We start from the raw sequence: 15,470 nt of genomic DNA on the forward strand, positions 1-15,470 counted from the left end.
TACTTTTTAACAGGAGAGACGAGCAGCTGGAAAGGCAAAAACATTATGTTCGCTGTGCTGCCTGAGTGAGGGCAACACAAAATGGCGCCTGTCACAAAATGGTGGCCGACTATGAAGCGAAGTCGAAAATCACAGAACCTCAGTACTTTGTAGAAAAGATTCCTCTTTACATAGACTTGAAGGAACACCACAATCCATCATTATGCCTTCTAACGTGTCATGTGTGCTATCAGCAAAACAATTTTTAGATAAAATCTGTGAACACTTTCCCCCTTCTTCTTGTATTGTCAGGGAGAGAATATGAAAATTCTGGGTTATGCAGATCATTTAGCAATGGTAACCTCTGAACCGAGTTTTGCTCTAGAAGAGAACAAAAGGGAAGCCCTAGTATTTGGGGAAATATGTTTAATGAAATCGACATAAAACATAAATAGTTGTAAACAGGCAGGTGAAGTAAGATGAATCACCAGTAGTGGACTTGGTTGTATAACTGGGTGTGAAGAGGGCAGCAGAGGTGGATAAAATTGTGGGAATTAATCTTACTCCAGTTATACAGAAAGCAAAACAGGATTCTGGCAAGATGGATAATTAGCATTTATCTATTAGCCTTTGTAATATAGTGGAAATAATTTTTTTACCCAAAGTCCTGTGTTTTTTTAGGGCGATTCCACTGGAGTTTGAAAACGTTGGTTCAGAGCAATGATATGATCTGTAGGTTCATTTGTACCAAATCTGAAACTTCATCAATGAACTGCAGCACTTCAATATGCACTCCCAAGTGAGGAGAGACTCAGCTGATCAATGTGATGGTGGTGGTACACCTGCTATTTATTAACTCCTTCTAGGGGAAGAGGCTAAAAACTCTATCTTCGGCACATTGAACCTAGTTAGTATAAAAAGGTCCACTTTAAGACCCTGCGAGCAGCGTATGGGATTTGAGCCCATCTAATGAAAAAAAAGATTGGACTGGGGAGACTGAATTACTCTACCCCATTTCTGAGGAGCCCTGCGTTTCTTGGAATTTTACATGACGCGTTAGTGTTGCGGCTGAGCTAAATACTGACAGCTAGCGTGTTCTATAACACGCGAGACTTCATCTAGTGGAGGTGAGATTGAGGACTGTTCATCTGGCTTCTGCTGCTTCTGTTGTTTCTGGAAGAGAGGATACTGTTTGGGGGTAGGGCTACTGCTCTCAGCAGTGTGTGCCCTCTGCACCTCTGCTCTTCTGGTATCACATTCTAAACTGCGATTCGTATCCAGCAGAGGGTCAAGCTGTGGGTCACGCCGTGGGTCTCAGGCCTCCCCCATGTTCTCTGCCTCTGACATTTACTCTGTGTCTGAGGTGTCATCCAAATCAGCTCGTCTTTCTGTTTCAAGCAATGCATTAACTGTGAGCACCATTCTGTGTTGTGCATTTCTCTGTCCCTTACCTTTTATTCTAGGAGCTGGTGAGGGAGTAGCCAGATTTGGCATTTAATTATTATTTTTTCTCATTGCTTCCAACTGTTTTGTGCACATTCTCAAGTCTACAGTCTTAGCCCCTCCAAGTATTCCGATCGTAGAATGACAAGTAAACAAAGTTCCGACTGCCCAGAAGCAGCCACAGAGGGTCCCCTCTAGCTCCCTTAATCTTGCAGGCACGGAGGTTTAGAAAAAGTAAAAAAAAGGGGGTTATACAATACCTTCACTAGCTGGTTGTGAGAATGCATATCCCCGCTGTATGACTCTTTTTCGCGGCAGTGCTCACCTCTGATTTATGACAGTGATGGCCTCTGCTAGCTCTCTGATGCTGTGGATTCTATTTGGTTCCAGCACCACAGAGGTGTATCCCAATGTCTTGATATTGGCCTCCTTTCCAGGGAAAAAGGTGAAGAGCGGGGAGTGGGGAGCAGGGAGCAAAAAGCTGGGAATCACAATAAATGATGCTTCCCTGAGCTCATAGGGACCATAGAGATCACAAAAGCCATAGAGACCCCTACTTTCCTTTGCTAAGCTTTCAGCTTTTCCCCAGGTTCTAGTCAGATGGGTTTTTGGTTGTGCTTTGTCCTCACTCTTCAGCCTTGGCTATTTGAATCTTATATCTACATCTCTGTCTGTGTTTCTCGGACATCATTTAGCTAGAATTATCAGAAATGGAAAAAAGAACGTGTCAAGTGAAGCTTAAGCCCCAGGACTCGGAGAATTAAAATAGACGCTCCAACCTCCACCTAGTGGGTGTCCCCAAGGGACGTGAAGATGCCCAAGTACCCAAATGGACTGAAACGTTGGTAAAGAAAGTCATGCTGAGCTGGAAAGGGACTTAATGATTACAAGGTTTCACAGAGTTCCCGCAAAGAGACAACCAAATTCAAGATTCTACAGAACAATAGTAATCAATTTTGCGAACTATTGAGTCAAGGAACAAATACTAAGTATTGCAATCCAAACTAAAAGTACTAGCTACAGATCAATGTTATGTATTTACAGACATCCAGGAAGCACAATCTATGTAAATGAACCTCTCTAATGAGTTCTTCTAACAGGGAGCAATCCATTCACCTACCCTTATAGTAAAAGTCCTTTAGGGCGGGAAGAGGGGGAGCACCAGGAACCCGAGTTTCAGATGTGGGAAGGAGGAGTTAGAAAAGGATGCAATATAATGGCATCCAGCGGTAGATGGGGGGGGAGAAGGAACAGTGGGTAAATCCGTCTTCCACGGAGGGCACAGGGAGTTTGAGGTGGGGGTGAGGCATAATAGAAAAGTAGACTTCAAACCCTAGTGCTTAAATATCCTCTGTGATAAAACAAATTAGGACATATAAGATGAATTAGGTGATGACATACAGAACTGAAAATTGAAAGTCTAGGAGGAAAAAACTGCACTTGTCACTCTCTCCTATGCGGCAGCACTTGATGCACTTGAATTTTATCTACACGTGTCACTTGCTCCTAAGCAGTAGCTTTAGATATATTTCGAATGAATTAGGCAGAAGCTTCGTCAGTAGCCTAGCCATATATTCTATGGGGAAAATGCTTGTGTCACTTTTAGTGTGAAAAGAAACAATGGCTCATGTGGAATAGTACAGCAAATAATGATAGTACTTTTGTGCACAATCGCAGCAAACAGGGTTAGGTCGGTATCCAAAGGAGAAGAAACCATACACACATTAATATCTGGTAAAAACAATTGTTATTTATGTATATAATAATAATGCAGATTATTTACAAAAACGAAATAGTACGTAGTGTCCCGAGTGAGCAGGGAACCTATAACCTTAGTGACATAATTGTGACATATACACTTGGTTTCCAATATTTTACAAAGTCGACCATCATAAATGATAGGAAATGAGAATATTGTCTTTATACAATAATAAGCGTGGTTTACTTGTTGTCGACGGCGTTTCAACCCCTTATGTAATAAGGGGTCCCTTCAGGAGCTAATAATATATGGACATTTGGAATGGAAAGAATGGAAACTATGAGTGTGCGGCCTTAATGATAACAGCGTAACTTGAAAGAAAGCACATGGGGGCGGCCTATACCTGAGGGAAAGGTAGTCTGTCAGAGTGAAGGAAGTGCACCCCAAGGAAGTGATAGTGTGCAATGTTACTCACATGGGACCCGGCACTGCAAATGTGAAGAAAGAAATGGGCCCTCAGGGGGAGCGGCGCGAGTCGTCTCCCCCTGGGGTGATTCGCCCATTTGGTACAGCCCAGACATCAGGTTAGCTGAGGAGTGGTAGGCAGGGCGCGCGCTAGTGATGGAAGCGGCGCGAAAGGCGGGAGGTAGGCGCGAGTGTGAGGGGCTAGGCGGTAGGGCGTTTTTTTGCTAGTTTTGGTCAAGATGAGAGGGCGCTTTTACTCAGCCTGGTTTGCCTGTGTAGTAGAGGTGTTTTTGGCAGTTTTTTTATTTCATTTATTTATTTAATGCGATTTTATATAGCGCGAACTTTACCCTAAGGTATCAGAGCGCTTTACATAAGAACCAGTTGCAAAACATAAGGATTTAGGATTACATGCGTTACATAAAAGATACAAACAGAAAAAATTGCAAATGTACAAGATGTAAAGTCACACAAGGAAGAGATAAGGCAGTGCAGGCATGGAGGCGAGTGTAAAGCTTGTCGAGGCCCTGCGAGTGATTCATAAGGCTGGGAGAGAAGACATGCTGACTGAGAAGGCACTGCAGGAGCTGCTTCCTCCTTCCAGACCCCCACAGCGCAAGGCGGCAAAAGGTGTCCAAAAGGCTGTGGAGGCATGTTTGCCAGCACCGGTCAAGAGGGGAGCTCGGCGGACGCGTTCTTTGACCAGCAGGGCTGCGAGTGTCTACAATACCAGGTCTGCAGAGAGATGGGTGGCTCCTCGCAGGGGGCGTCCCCTTTCACCAAGAACAGTGACAGCGATGATGACAGGGCAGATATATCACTGTTGGAAGAGAAGGGGCATAACGTTGCCGCAGACAAGGAGTTTAACAGATGGGACAGAGAATACATATTTCCACGTTTTCGCCCGCCACCTGGTCATCACTATGAGGCAAGTTCCTCTACACCAAATGACTTAGAAGGACAGTGGGTTTGGGTGGAACATGCTGGTCAGGCGGTTGAGGACTTCGCAGATGGGAGTATCCAAGAAGCAAGTTCATATTCTCAACGGGGTTTTGGCGGCCTTTTTGTTAAACGTTTGAGCGACAAAAGAGATGCAACACCAGGTAAAGCTGGTTATTATTCTGCGCATGTGGATGAATTTGAACATCCCTATTCACAACATGGCGAATCTAGAGCAGATTTTGGGTGGTTGGGCAGGCCTCTAGAGCGGAGTGCTGTTTTCTACTTGGAACATTTTTGATGGTGGTGTTGGGGATGGGTCATGCCCTAGTAAAAGTACTGCAACGCAAAGAGGATTTGGGGTTGATGGGGATGAATATGAAATGAATTTGGAGGAAGGTGAAATTTTGGATAACGCACTATTTTCTGAAGGGTCACAAGGTTTGGATGGTCAAAAAGAGGTGGCGGGGGGCAACAAAGAAATCTTTTTATCTTTTCAGAAGTCAAGTGAGGACTCGTCTCGTAAGACACGAACACCAAGAGATTATCAAGAGCGGATGTCTCGGACGGAGTTTCAGCAAAGAGTGGAGCAGTTACCTTATGGTAAGCCCCATTGGTGGGCAGTTTGGGAGTAGGGGCAAGAGGTGGGGGGCTTTGGGGGTTTACAGTCGGGGCTAAGGAGGGTTGTAAACATTGGCGATAAGAAATGTTTGTTGTCTGACAAATTACCACCAGCTGAGCCATTACCGGCTATAAGCGAAGAAGTACTTGACGGAATAGGGAGTAATCAAGCTAGTTTGACTGATGTGTTGTCAAAAGAAGAAGGGTCTGAGGGAAAGGCGAATACTAATATAAAGAAAAGACTTCCTTACATGGGTTTAGTGATGCCCCTTGGAACACATTTAGCAGGGAAAACCAAACCAAAAATATGGATCATGAATTTATAGATGTTTTCAAGTTATTACATAGGGACATTCAGGCAAAAGAAGTTTCAAAAGAGGAGGAATGGGAATTGGCTCGACGGCCTAGAGCACCCCGCACAATAGAAAATTGGACATCTGCTTTTCTGATATATGCAAGTATTTATTGCGAAAAATATCCAGAGAGATCGGTAGCCCTCTTTAAATTCAGGGATATAGTTAGAAAAGCACAGGTGCATTTTGGGGGATATTCTTGGTTAAACTACGATGAGGAATTTAGAGCAAGGATCAGTTTATGTACAGAGAAGCCATGGGGGGATGTAGAGTTATGGCTGCAGTGGATGTCCACGTCACTTCCACCTGCAACGAGGCATACGGCGGGTGATTGCAGTTAAAGTGAGGGGTGTCTATAATACAGTCTATTTTAGATAACATGACAAAATGTAAAACAATCTGATAATTCCATTGAAATCAGATTCTTTGAATAAAATAATAGTGAAAAAAGTCACAACCACCGCATTGTCGGCAATTAACATGCTAGAGTTGTCAGCTTCATAGTTAATAATCTGGTACAACAGCATACATGGTCCACTCATGATTGTGTATATACTATCGTTGTCACGCGTTTTGTAAGTGTTGATGATTAATAAGGAGTATACATAATGACATCGGAAATGTTTTCTGTTTGTGATAGTTAAGGAGTATGCAAAATATTACATGCCATGTATACTGGCCCTTAGGAGTGGAAAAGTACAATGTGCATTAAAATAGGTAGAAGTGTCATTCAGCAGTTACCATAGACTTTTAGTACCGTAATAAGGACACAAACCCACGCCACTCTTCTGCAGAGTTCAGTCCGGGGGCTATGGAATTAATCCTTTCTATCCAGCAGCATTCTAATCTTTGCAAAATCTGTGTTAGTTCATCCCCTCTCTCGGGACAATCGCTTTGTCAATGATCTGCCATTTGATTTCGTCTGGTGTGTGATTTTTTTTTCACCATAGTGGGGAGCATTGGGTACACAGCAGCTGATGCGGCTGCGTTGCTGCTCAATGCATGCTTGATGGGTTATTGTGTTTGCTTAATGTAAGGTAAGTTGCAAGGACACCATATGCAGTAAACCACATGTCGTGTGTTGTTGTTGGAGAAAAATTAAATTTTTTGTTTCACATTAACATGCTCAAACGTCTTTGTGTCATACATGGATTCACAGGAGACACAGTTGCCACATTTAAATTGTCATTTTGGTTCTGATAGACCTCAGGCTGACTCTAATGTTCTGTTTGTGTGCACAGTGCTTTCTGTAGATGAGCATATTAAGTGGTCTTCTACATTCTTGCCACGTTTAAAAGCAAACATGGAAGACTCTAACATAGGATCGATACTTTTTATCAGGTCCCCGTTCTTCATAATTAAGTCGCAAACCTTGTTCGTGTGCACACCAAAAGTGGTCACACAGATTAGTCTGTCTAAAGGGGTTTTTCTTTTGTGATTAGCAGCTCTTCTCTAGGACAAAACCAAGCTTGTTTGAGTGATTTTCTTATTTGTCTATTTGGATAGCCTCTCTTCAGAAGTTTCAATTCTAGAATTTGGGCTTCCTTCATGTAGTCCTCCTTGTGTGAACAATTTCTACGCAATCAGAGAAACTGTCCAAATGGTAAACCCTTTCGTAGTGCTTGTGTATGGTGTATCTTGTATGCTAAGAGTGTATTCCTCTATGTGGGTTTCCTGTAGAGGCTGGTATACAGGATTCCGTTTTCATGTTGTATGTTTGGATCTAAAAAAGGCTATCACTGACTTGTGTATCATGGATGCAAAGGTGAGTTGCCTCAGGATGTGGTTAAGATATGTCACAAACTCATTTAATTCTGTTTCATTGCATGACCAAATGAAGAAAATATCGCCAATGTAACGTTTCTAGCATTTAATGTTGGAACTGTATATGTTGTTAGTGTCAAGGGCATAGGTCTGTTCGATGTGGTCCATGTAGATGTTCACTAAATTTGGTGCAAAAACAGCCCCCATACTAGTCTAGGAGCATTGTTGGTAATAGGTACCATCTGAAACAAAATAATTGAATTGGAGGGAAATTCTGAGCAGGGAGTTGATAAAACATGTGGGAACTTGATTTGGCTTAGTTTTTTTCTCTAGCAATTTCTCTATTATCAGAATGCTTTCCTCTTGGGGTAAGTTGGTGTACAATGATGAGATGTCTAAGGTCGCCAAACAATCTGTTTCCGTGTTGTAGGGCATGCCATCTATCAGGTTAATCATGTACATACTATCCCTCACATATGTTTCTTGTGTGGGCACAAAGCCTTAATGAAAAAGTAAATGTATTTCCCAGTGGGTTCTAGAGCAGACCGACATCCGGAAAGATAAGGCGCCCTGGAGGGTTGGTGGTGCTCTTGTGGATTTTCGGGATTGTATACAGAACGGGAGTTATAGGATTTTCAGCATTCAAAAACTCAAATTCTATTTTGCTGATATAGCCCTGATCTTTTCCTTCTGTGATGACTTTCAAAATGCCTTTTTTGATATCTAACAATGGGTTTGAAGTTAATTTCTTGTAGTGTCTTTCCTCACAGATTTGTTTACGCGTTTCCACATCATAATCTTTTGGGTCCTGAATCACAATGTCACCACCTTTGTCAGCTGGTTTAAAAAATATTTTTTTGTCATCTTTAAGTGCCTGTAATGCTTTTCATTCTTGTAAAAGTAATGTTATATGGAATAAAGCATTTTTTTGTTTTTAAGTTATGAAGTCCCCCTAGCACTAGTTTCTCAAAAGTTATTATCTCTGGTGGCATCATTGAGTTAGTGAGGTAAAAGGTGGAGAGCGGTCTGAGATCTGTGACAGATTCTTGTTGTATGGAATCTATGTCTGTGAAGAACAATCTTAACTGTAGCTTTCGAAAAAATTGAGAGAGCTCGGTTTTTAGATTGAACAAATTAGTACGTTCAGTAATGACAAATGAAAGCCCTTTACTTAATAAAGATGTTTCAGCTGAGGACAGTATGTGTTGTAACAGATTAAAGATTGGGATCACATCTAACGTTTGTGTTTCCTGGTCTAGTATGGTTGGGGACCCCATTGGTAATGTTTCCTCCGTGTCCGGCATTCCCCTGGGAACCGATACCACGTTTTGCCTTTGGCCTTGCGTCCCCTCTCTAAAAAAAGACTGACCTGGGTGGTTGTCTGAGCATCTTGGGCTGGGTTCTGACTCTTCTGATACCCCTGATGACTCAGAAAAAGTGATAGGTTGGTTTCTTCTGAATCTGCTCCACGTGTTCTGTCTGTTCTGTGTGCCTAATGTGGTGTAGTAGTCTTCTCTCAAATAGGGGTAAGCTTTATCTTTGGAAAAGTTCTTTATGTCTTTGGTGACCTTGTCTGCTTTTTTCTTTAGCTCAAACGTGTTGTACTGAACAATTGTTTTGTTTGTTTTGTCCAAGAGAGTCTTAGCTTCTGTAACTATGTCACCTCCTAGAAGTTCTTTCTCTAGTTCTTCTATTTCTTTTAATTCAGCTTTAGCGTGTTCTAAAGCAGTCTCTACCCCATAACACCATTAATGGGTTGAGCAGGTGGGAGAGATATGGCTAAAGTTTCATTTGAATTTCAGATCTTCTCGGAAAATACCGGGAAGTTCCTAAATTGTAATCCTGGGGAATAATGCCTGCCTTGAGGTATTCAGTTAGAATTCAAGCATGCAGCTCTGTTCAACATGCTTTTTCTTGGCCTCTTCCAATTTTTCAAGTAATTGTTGTGTAGGGCTCACACATTTGTTAGGTTGAGTGGAGAACAAGGATGGACCACTTATAATTTTAGCAATATTTTCATCAGTGTAAAATGGAGCTTCCCCTCCAGACATCGTAACCCAAGAGAAAGAGAATAAACCCTATATTGACAAAGGGTATGAGGGAAATCCAGAGACAGATAATTCCCTTGCGGGGCATCCACCGCTCTAAAATTCAAGAACAAGAGACAAGGGAGACCCTACTCAGAAGGAACCAGGGTAGTATAAGTGTGAACATAAACAACGTTTCCTATGGAATAGTGCAGTAAATAATGATACTACTTTTGTGTGCAATCACAATAAACAGGGTTAGGTCGGTATCCAAAGGAGAAGAAACCATACACACCTTTATTTCTGGTAATAACAATTTTTATTTATGTATATTATAATAATGCAGATTATTTACAATAAAGAAATAGTGTGTGGTGTCCCCAGTGAGCATGGAACCTTTAACATTAGTGACATATCTGTGACATATACACTTGGTTTCCAATATTTTACAAAGTCAACCATCATAACTCATGGGAAATGAGAAAAGGGTCTTCATACTATAATACGCGCTGAAAAATTGTTTGCTTGAATTATTGTTGACAGTGTTTCAACCCCTTCTGTAATGAGGGGTCTCTTCAGGACCTAGTGATATAAGGACATCTGGAATGGAAAGAATTTAAGCTATAAGTGTGTGGCCTTAATGATAACAGTGTAACTTGAAAGAGAGCACATGGGGGAGGCCTGTACCTGAGGCACTTTTTGAACACTGGAGACTTTAGATTTTATTAGGTAACAATCTGGCAGCTATTATATAACACTAGATGGATCAAAAGTATATTGTGCAGCAATACACACAACACTTTTTGTGGGGAAGGGGAATTTAATACTTGGTTATATAATGGTATTAGTCATTTGAGTGCAACTATTAACACATAATGGCATGTAGAGATGTGCTGAGAGTAATCTCTTTTAACACTAATGGGCTAAACAACAAACATAAGGCCCATGCTATAGAAAGTTGGGTGAGAGGTCATAGCCGGGATGTTATACTCGTGCAGGAAACTGATTTCACATAAGCAGCGCGAATAGGATTTTGAGCCAGATTATATTGTCTATCCAATGCCAGCTGCACACAGAAAGTGGTAGGGATATATGTGGGTAAACACATACCATTCCAGGTGAAAACCACGCTGACAGATCAGGAATGAGCTAAAAAAACGGTGTTGGATCTAGCCCTGATCTCTTGACTGGGTGAGAGTATTCTGCTTAATTCAGAGACTCTGTCCCTCACCACCCCTTTTTGTAAATATTTTTGTCCACCCTAAGCGTGGAAGGGCATACTCAGACATGAGTCCCTTGCTCATTGCACCATCAGGATTCAAGCAAGCCGGGCCGAAGACGGCTGTAATGCCAGAAACCGGTCCCCGGAAGCTTGTTTCCTTCCCAGTGTAAGAATTGGCTTTTGTAGTCTGGTCTGCCCTGTTTGCATGATGCACTGGGCCAGGGACAGACTAATTTGCATACAGCCAGGTTCTGAAACTGGGATGGTGCAATGAGCTAAAAAACGGTGTTGGATCTAGCCCTGATCTCTTGACTGGGTGAGAGTATTCTGCTTAATTCAGAGACTCTGTCCCTCACCACCCCTTTTTGTAAATATTTTTGTCCACCCTAAGCGTGGAAGGGCATACTCAGACATGAGTCCCTTGCTCATTGCACCATCAGGATTCAAGCAAGCCGGGCCGAAGACGGCTGTAATGCCAGAAACCGGTCCCCGGAAGCTTGTTTCCTTCCCAGTGTAAGAATTGGCTTTTGTAGTCTGGTCTGCCCTGTTCCCATGATGCACTGGGCCAGGGACAGACTAATTTGCATACAGCCAGGTTCTGAAACTGGGATGGTGCAATGAGCTAAAAAACGGTGTTGGATCTAGCCCTGATCTCTTGACTGGGTGAGAGTATTCTGCTTAATTCAGAGACTCTGTCCCTCACCACCCCTTTTTGTAAATATTTTTGTCCACCCTAAGCGTGGAAGGGCATACTCAGACATGAGTCCCTTGCTCATTGCACCATCAGGATTCAAGCAAGCCGGGCCGAAGACGGCTGTAATGCCAGAAACCGGTCCCCGGAAGCTTGTTTCCTTCCCAGTGTAAGAATTGGCTTTTGTAGTCTGGTCTGCCCTGTTCCCATGATGCACTGGGCCAGGGACAGACTAATTTGCATACAGCCAGGTTCTGAAACTGGGATGGTGCAATGAGCTAAAAAACGGTGTTGGATCTAGCCCTGATCTCTTGACTGGGTGAGAGTATTCTGCCTAATTCAGAGACTCTGTCCCTCACCACCCCTTTTTGTAAATATTTTTGTCCACCCTAAGCGTGGAAGGGCATACTCAGACATGAGTCCCTTGCTCATTGCACCATCAGGATTCAAGCAAGCCGGGCCGAAGACGGCTGTAATGCCAGAAACCGGTCCCCGGAAGCTTGTTTCCTTCCCAGTGTAAGAATTGGCTTTTGTAGTCTGGTCTGCCCTGTTCCCATGATGCACTGGGCCAGGGACAGACTAATTTGCATACAGCCAGGTTCTGAAACTGGGATGGTGCAATGAGCTAAAAAACGGTGTTGGATCTAGCCCTGATCTCTTGACTGGGTGAGAGTATTCTGCTTAATTCAGAGACTCTGTCCCTCACCACCCCTTTTTGTAAATATTTTTGTCCACCCTAAGCGTGGAAGGGCATACTCAGACATGAGTCCCTTGCTCATTGCACCATCAGGATTCAAGCAAGCCGGGCCGAAGACGGCTGTAATGCCAGAAACCGGTCCCCGGAAGCTTGTTTCCTTCCCAGTGTAAGAATTGGCTTTTGTAGTCTGGTCTGCCCTGTTCCCATGATGCACTGGGCCAGGGACAGACTAATTTGCATACAGCCAGGTTCTGAAACTGGGATGGTGCAATGAGCTAGAAAACGGTGTTTGATCTAGCCCTGATCTCTTGACTGGGTGAGAGTATTCTGCTTAATTCAGAGACTCTGTCCCTCACCACCCCTTTTTGTAAATATTTTTGTCCACCCTAAGCGTGGAAGGGCATACTCAGACATGAGTCCCTTGCTCATTGCACCATCAGGATTCAAGCAAGCCGGGCCGAAGACGGCTGTAATGCCAGAAACCGGTCCCCGGAAGCTTGTTTCCTTCCCAGTGTAAGAATTGGCTTTTGTAGTCTGGTCTGCCCTGTTCCCATGACGCACTGGGCCAGGGACAGACTAATTTGCATACAGCCAGGTTCTGAAACTGAGATGGTGCAATGAGCTAAAAAACGGTGTTGGATCTAGCCCTGATCTCTTGACTGGGTGAGAGTATTCTGCTTAATTCAGAGACTCTGTCCCTCACCACCCCTTTTTGTAAATATTTTTGTCCACCCTAAGCGTGGAAGGGCATACTCAGACATGAGTCCCTTGCTCATTGCACCATCAGGATTCAAGCAAGCCGGGCCGAAGACGGCTGTAATGCCAGAAACCGGTCCCCGGAAGCTTGTTTCCTTCCCAGTGTAAGAATTGGCTTTTGTAGTCTGGTCTGCCCTGTTCCCATGATGCACTGGGCCAGGGACAGACTAATTTGCATACAGCCAGGTTCTGAAACTGGGATGGTGCAATGAGCTAAAAAACGGTGTTGGATCTAGCCCTGATCTCTTGACTGGGTGAGAGTATTCTGCTTAATTCAGAGACTCTGTCCCTCACCACCCCTTTTTGTAAATATTTTTGTCCACCCTAAGCGTGGAAGGGCATACTCAGACATGAGTCCCTTGCTCATTGCACCATCAGGATTCAAGCAAGCCGGGCCGAAGACGGCTGTAATGCCAGAAACCGGTCCCCGGAAGCTTGTTTCCTTCCCAGTGTAAGAATTGGCTTTTGTAGTCTGGTCTGCCCTGTTCCCATGATGCACTGGGCCAGGGACAGACTAATTTGCATACAGCCAGGTTCTGAAACTGGGATGGTGCAATGAGCTAAAAAACGGTGTTGGATCTAGCCCTGATCTCTTGACTGGGTGAGAGTATTCTGCTTAATTCAGAGACTCTGTCCCTCACCACCCCTTTTTGTAAATATAGGGTGGAAGGTAGGCATTTGTTAACAGGCATTTAATTAATCAAATGTTACCATAGCAACAATCTATGCTCCAGTTTTGATAATAGACTTCCATTGCTACAGCTCAAACAGGCCCTGACTAATATCCCTGGCCAGGTCATTTTGAGTGGGGATTTCAATTTTCTCCAAGAACCACTAATTGATTCCTCTACCACAACTCAAAGACAAAATAAGCCACAAGTGGCAATAGCCCTTGCCAATTGCAAAAAGAATCTAGAACTGGTAGACCCATAGTGTCTGCAGTATCCTAGAAAACAAGTTTTTTCATGGTTCTCGTCAAAATATCAGAATAGACTATCTTCTAGTATCACACGGACTGAGAATGATTGCTTACTATTACATTCAAAATGCTTTTTTAGACCATGCGTTGGTTAAAATGGAAGTAACAGGGGTGGGGCTTGAAAGAACACCCAGAAGATGGCATTTTATTAAAACCAATTTAGAGAGCAAAGAATGGTGTATAGAGGTAACTAATGAGATTAACAGGTTTTTTTTATAACACAGATATCACCTGGACAGGTATTGCCTGGGATGACTTTAAGGCCATACTCTGGGGCATTATTACATCTAAAGAAATCCAACAACAGGGAGGAAAAAGGCAAAAAGATGCAAGCTCGAAATCAGACCGGAGCAAGCTTATAGAATATATTCTCAAACGAGAAACTTAACTGCAAAACAAGAGTTTTCACAGGCAAAATCAGATATGTAGGAATGTAATTATACACAGGGCAATACGGCCAGCACTGCTTATCTTCAGAATGTATATGAAGAAAGTGAGTACACAGGGAGACTATTAGTGTGGCAGGCTAAGGATAGACAGGTTCAAAATAGGATTTTATCACTGACAGACACAGACTCCAAAATACAGATAATCAACTCCCTAGAGATGGGGACGCTTATTTAAACTACAATGAGAAAATTTAACAGACGTTTCCAAAAATAGTGGCAGACCATCTCAGTAGGTTTTAGACAAACTTCCTATCCCATCTTTAAGCAGAGAGCAAAGCCAAATGGTAACGTCAGAATTTTCCTTTGAGGAAGTACAAAATACAGGAAGTAGTCATAGTCATAGTCAAGAATCTTTATTCGGTGATTAAAAAACACCATAAAAGCACACATACATATACATAGATAAAAAGACATTAAATATTAGTCAAGATCCTTGTACATAAATAATACAGTAAAAATACCAACATACAGGGCCATAAATTTAAAACAAAGAGTCCCAAGTCTTTCAATCCTCTCCCCTCGTCATCCTTAGTCGAACCGCCACCTTGATAAAATTCATAACACAACATAAGGTTAGCAGGTCAGAGGCTTTTTGCAAATAGACTAAAGCATCCCTAGCGTGTTTCAATTGGGCTTTTTTTAAGATGTTTACTAGGAATCTACGCCTGGGCATAGAAAAATAGGGGCAAAGCAAGATAAAATGAAGGGAATCCTGCGGAGACCGGTTGTCGCAGCCGCAGGGTCCCTTCTGCTCAATTGACGTGGTGAAACCTGCTGGAGAAGCCAACATAGAAGGAAGTAAGTTCAGTCTAAAACGACACATAAGAAATCTGTCCTGTGTGTTATACACAAGATACAGATAGGGCTCCATACCCTCCACACTCTTCACCAAGTTATAAGCCCTCACAGACTTTTTCTCTCCTTCAACCTCAGCACGGCATAGGGTTTTCCGCTCTAGAAAAATTTCCCCTACTTGTTTCTTGTGCTGTGCTGAGATGGTTGTGGGGTTCCTGAAGAGGTTTCCGAACCCTAGATCTTCAAGAGTGTTTCTCACATATTTAAGCCAGGGGATGCGCATGCAGTGAGTCCTACCCAAGCAGTCCAATAAAATTTCTCTGCTTAAGTGCGCATCTGGGTTTGCCCAAATTTTTAGCCACGCCACAATTGGCCTAAGTTTTAACAAGTCAACCAGGTATGGCCTCCCTAGCTCCCTATGAGCTATGTGTCCAGCAGTACTGGGTGGTACCCTCAGGATAGATTTCAGGTGTCTATTTTCTTCCTGTTCAATTCTAGCAGTGTTCACAAAGCCCCAAACTTCTGCCCCGTAGCTTACTTTAGAGCATGTTATGGAGCCGTACAGGTTCATCACCTGTTCCGGGCTCCATC

This window comes from Lissotriton helveticus, chromosome 3_1 (assembly GCF_964261635.1).
Source record: "Lissotriton helveticus chromosome 3_1, aLisHel1.1, whole genome shotgun sequence".
NCBI lineage: Eukaryota > Metazoa > Chordata > Amphibia > Caudata > Salamandridae > Lissotriton > Lissotriton helveticus.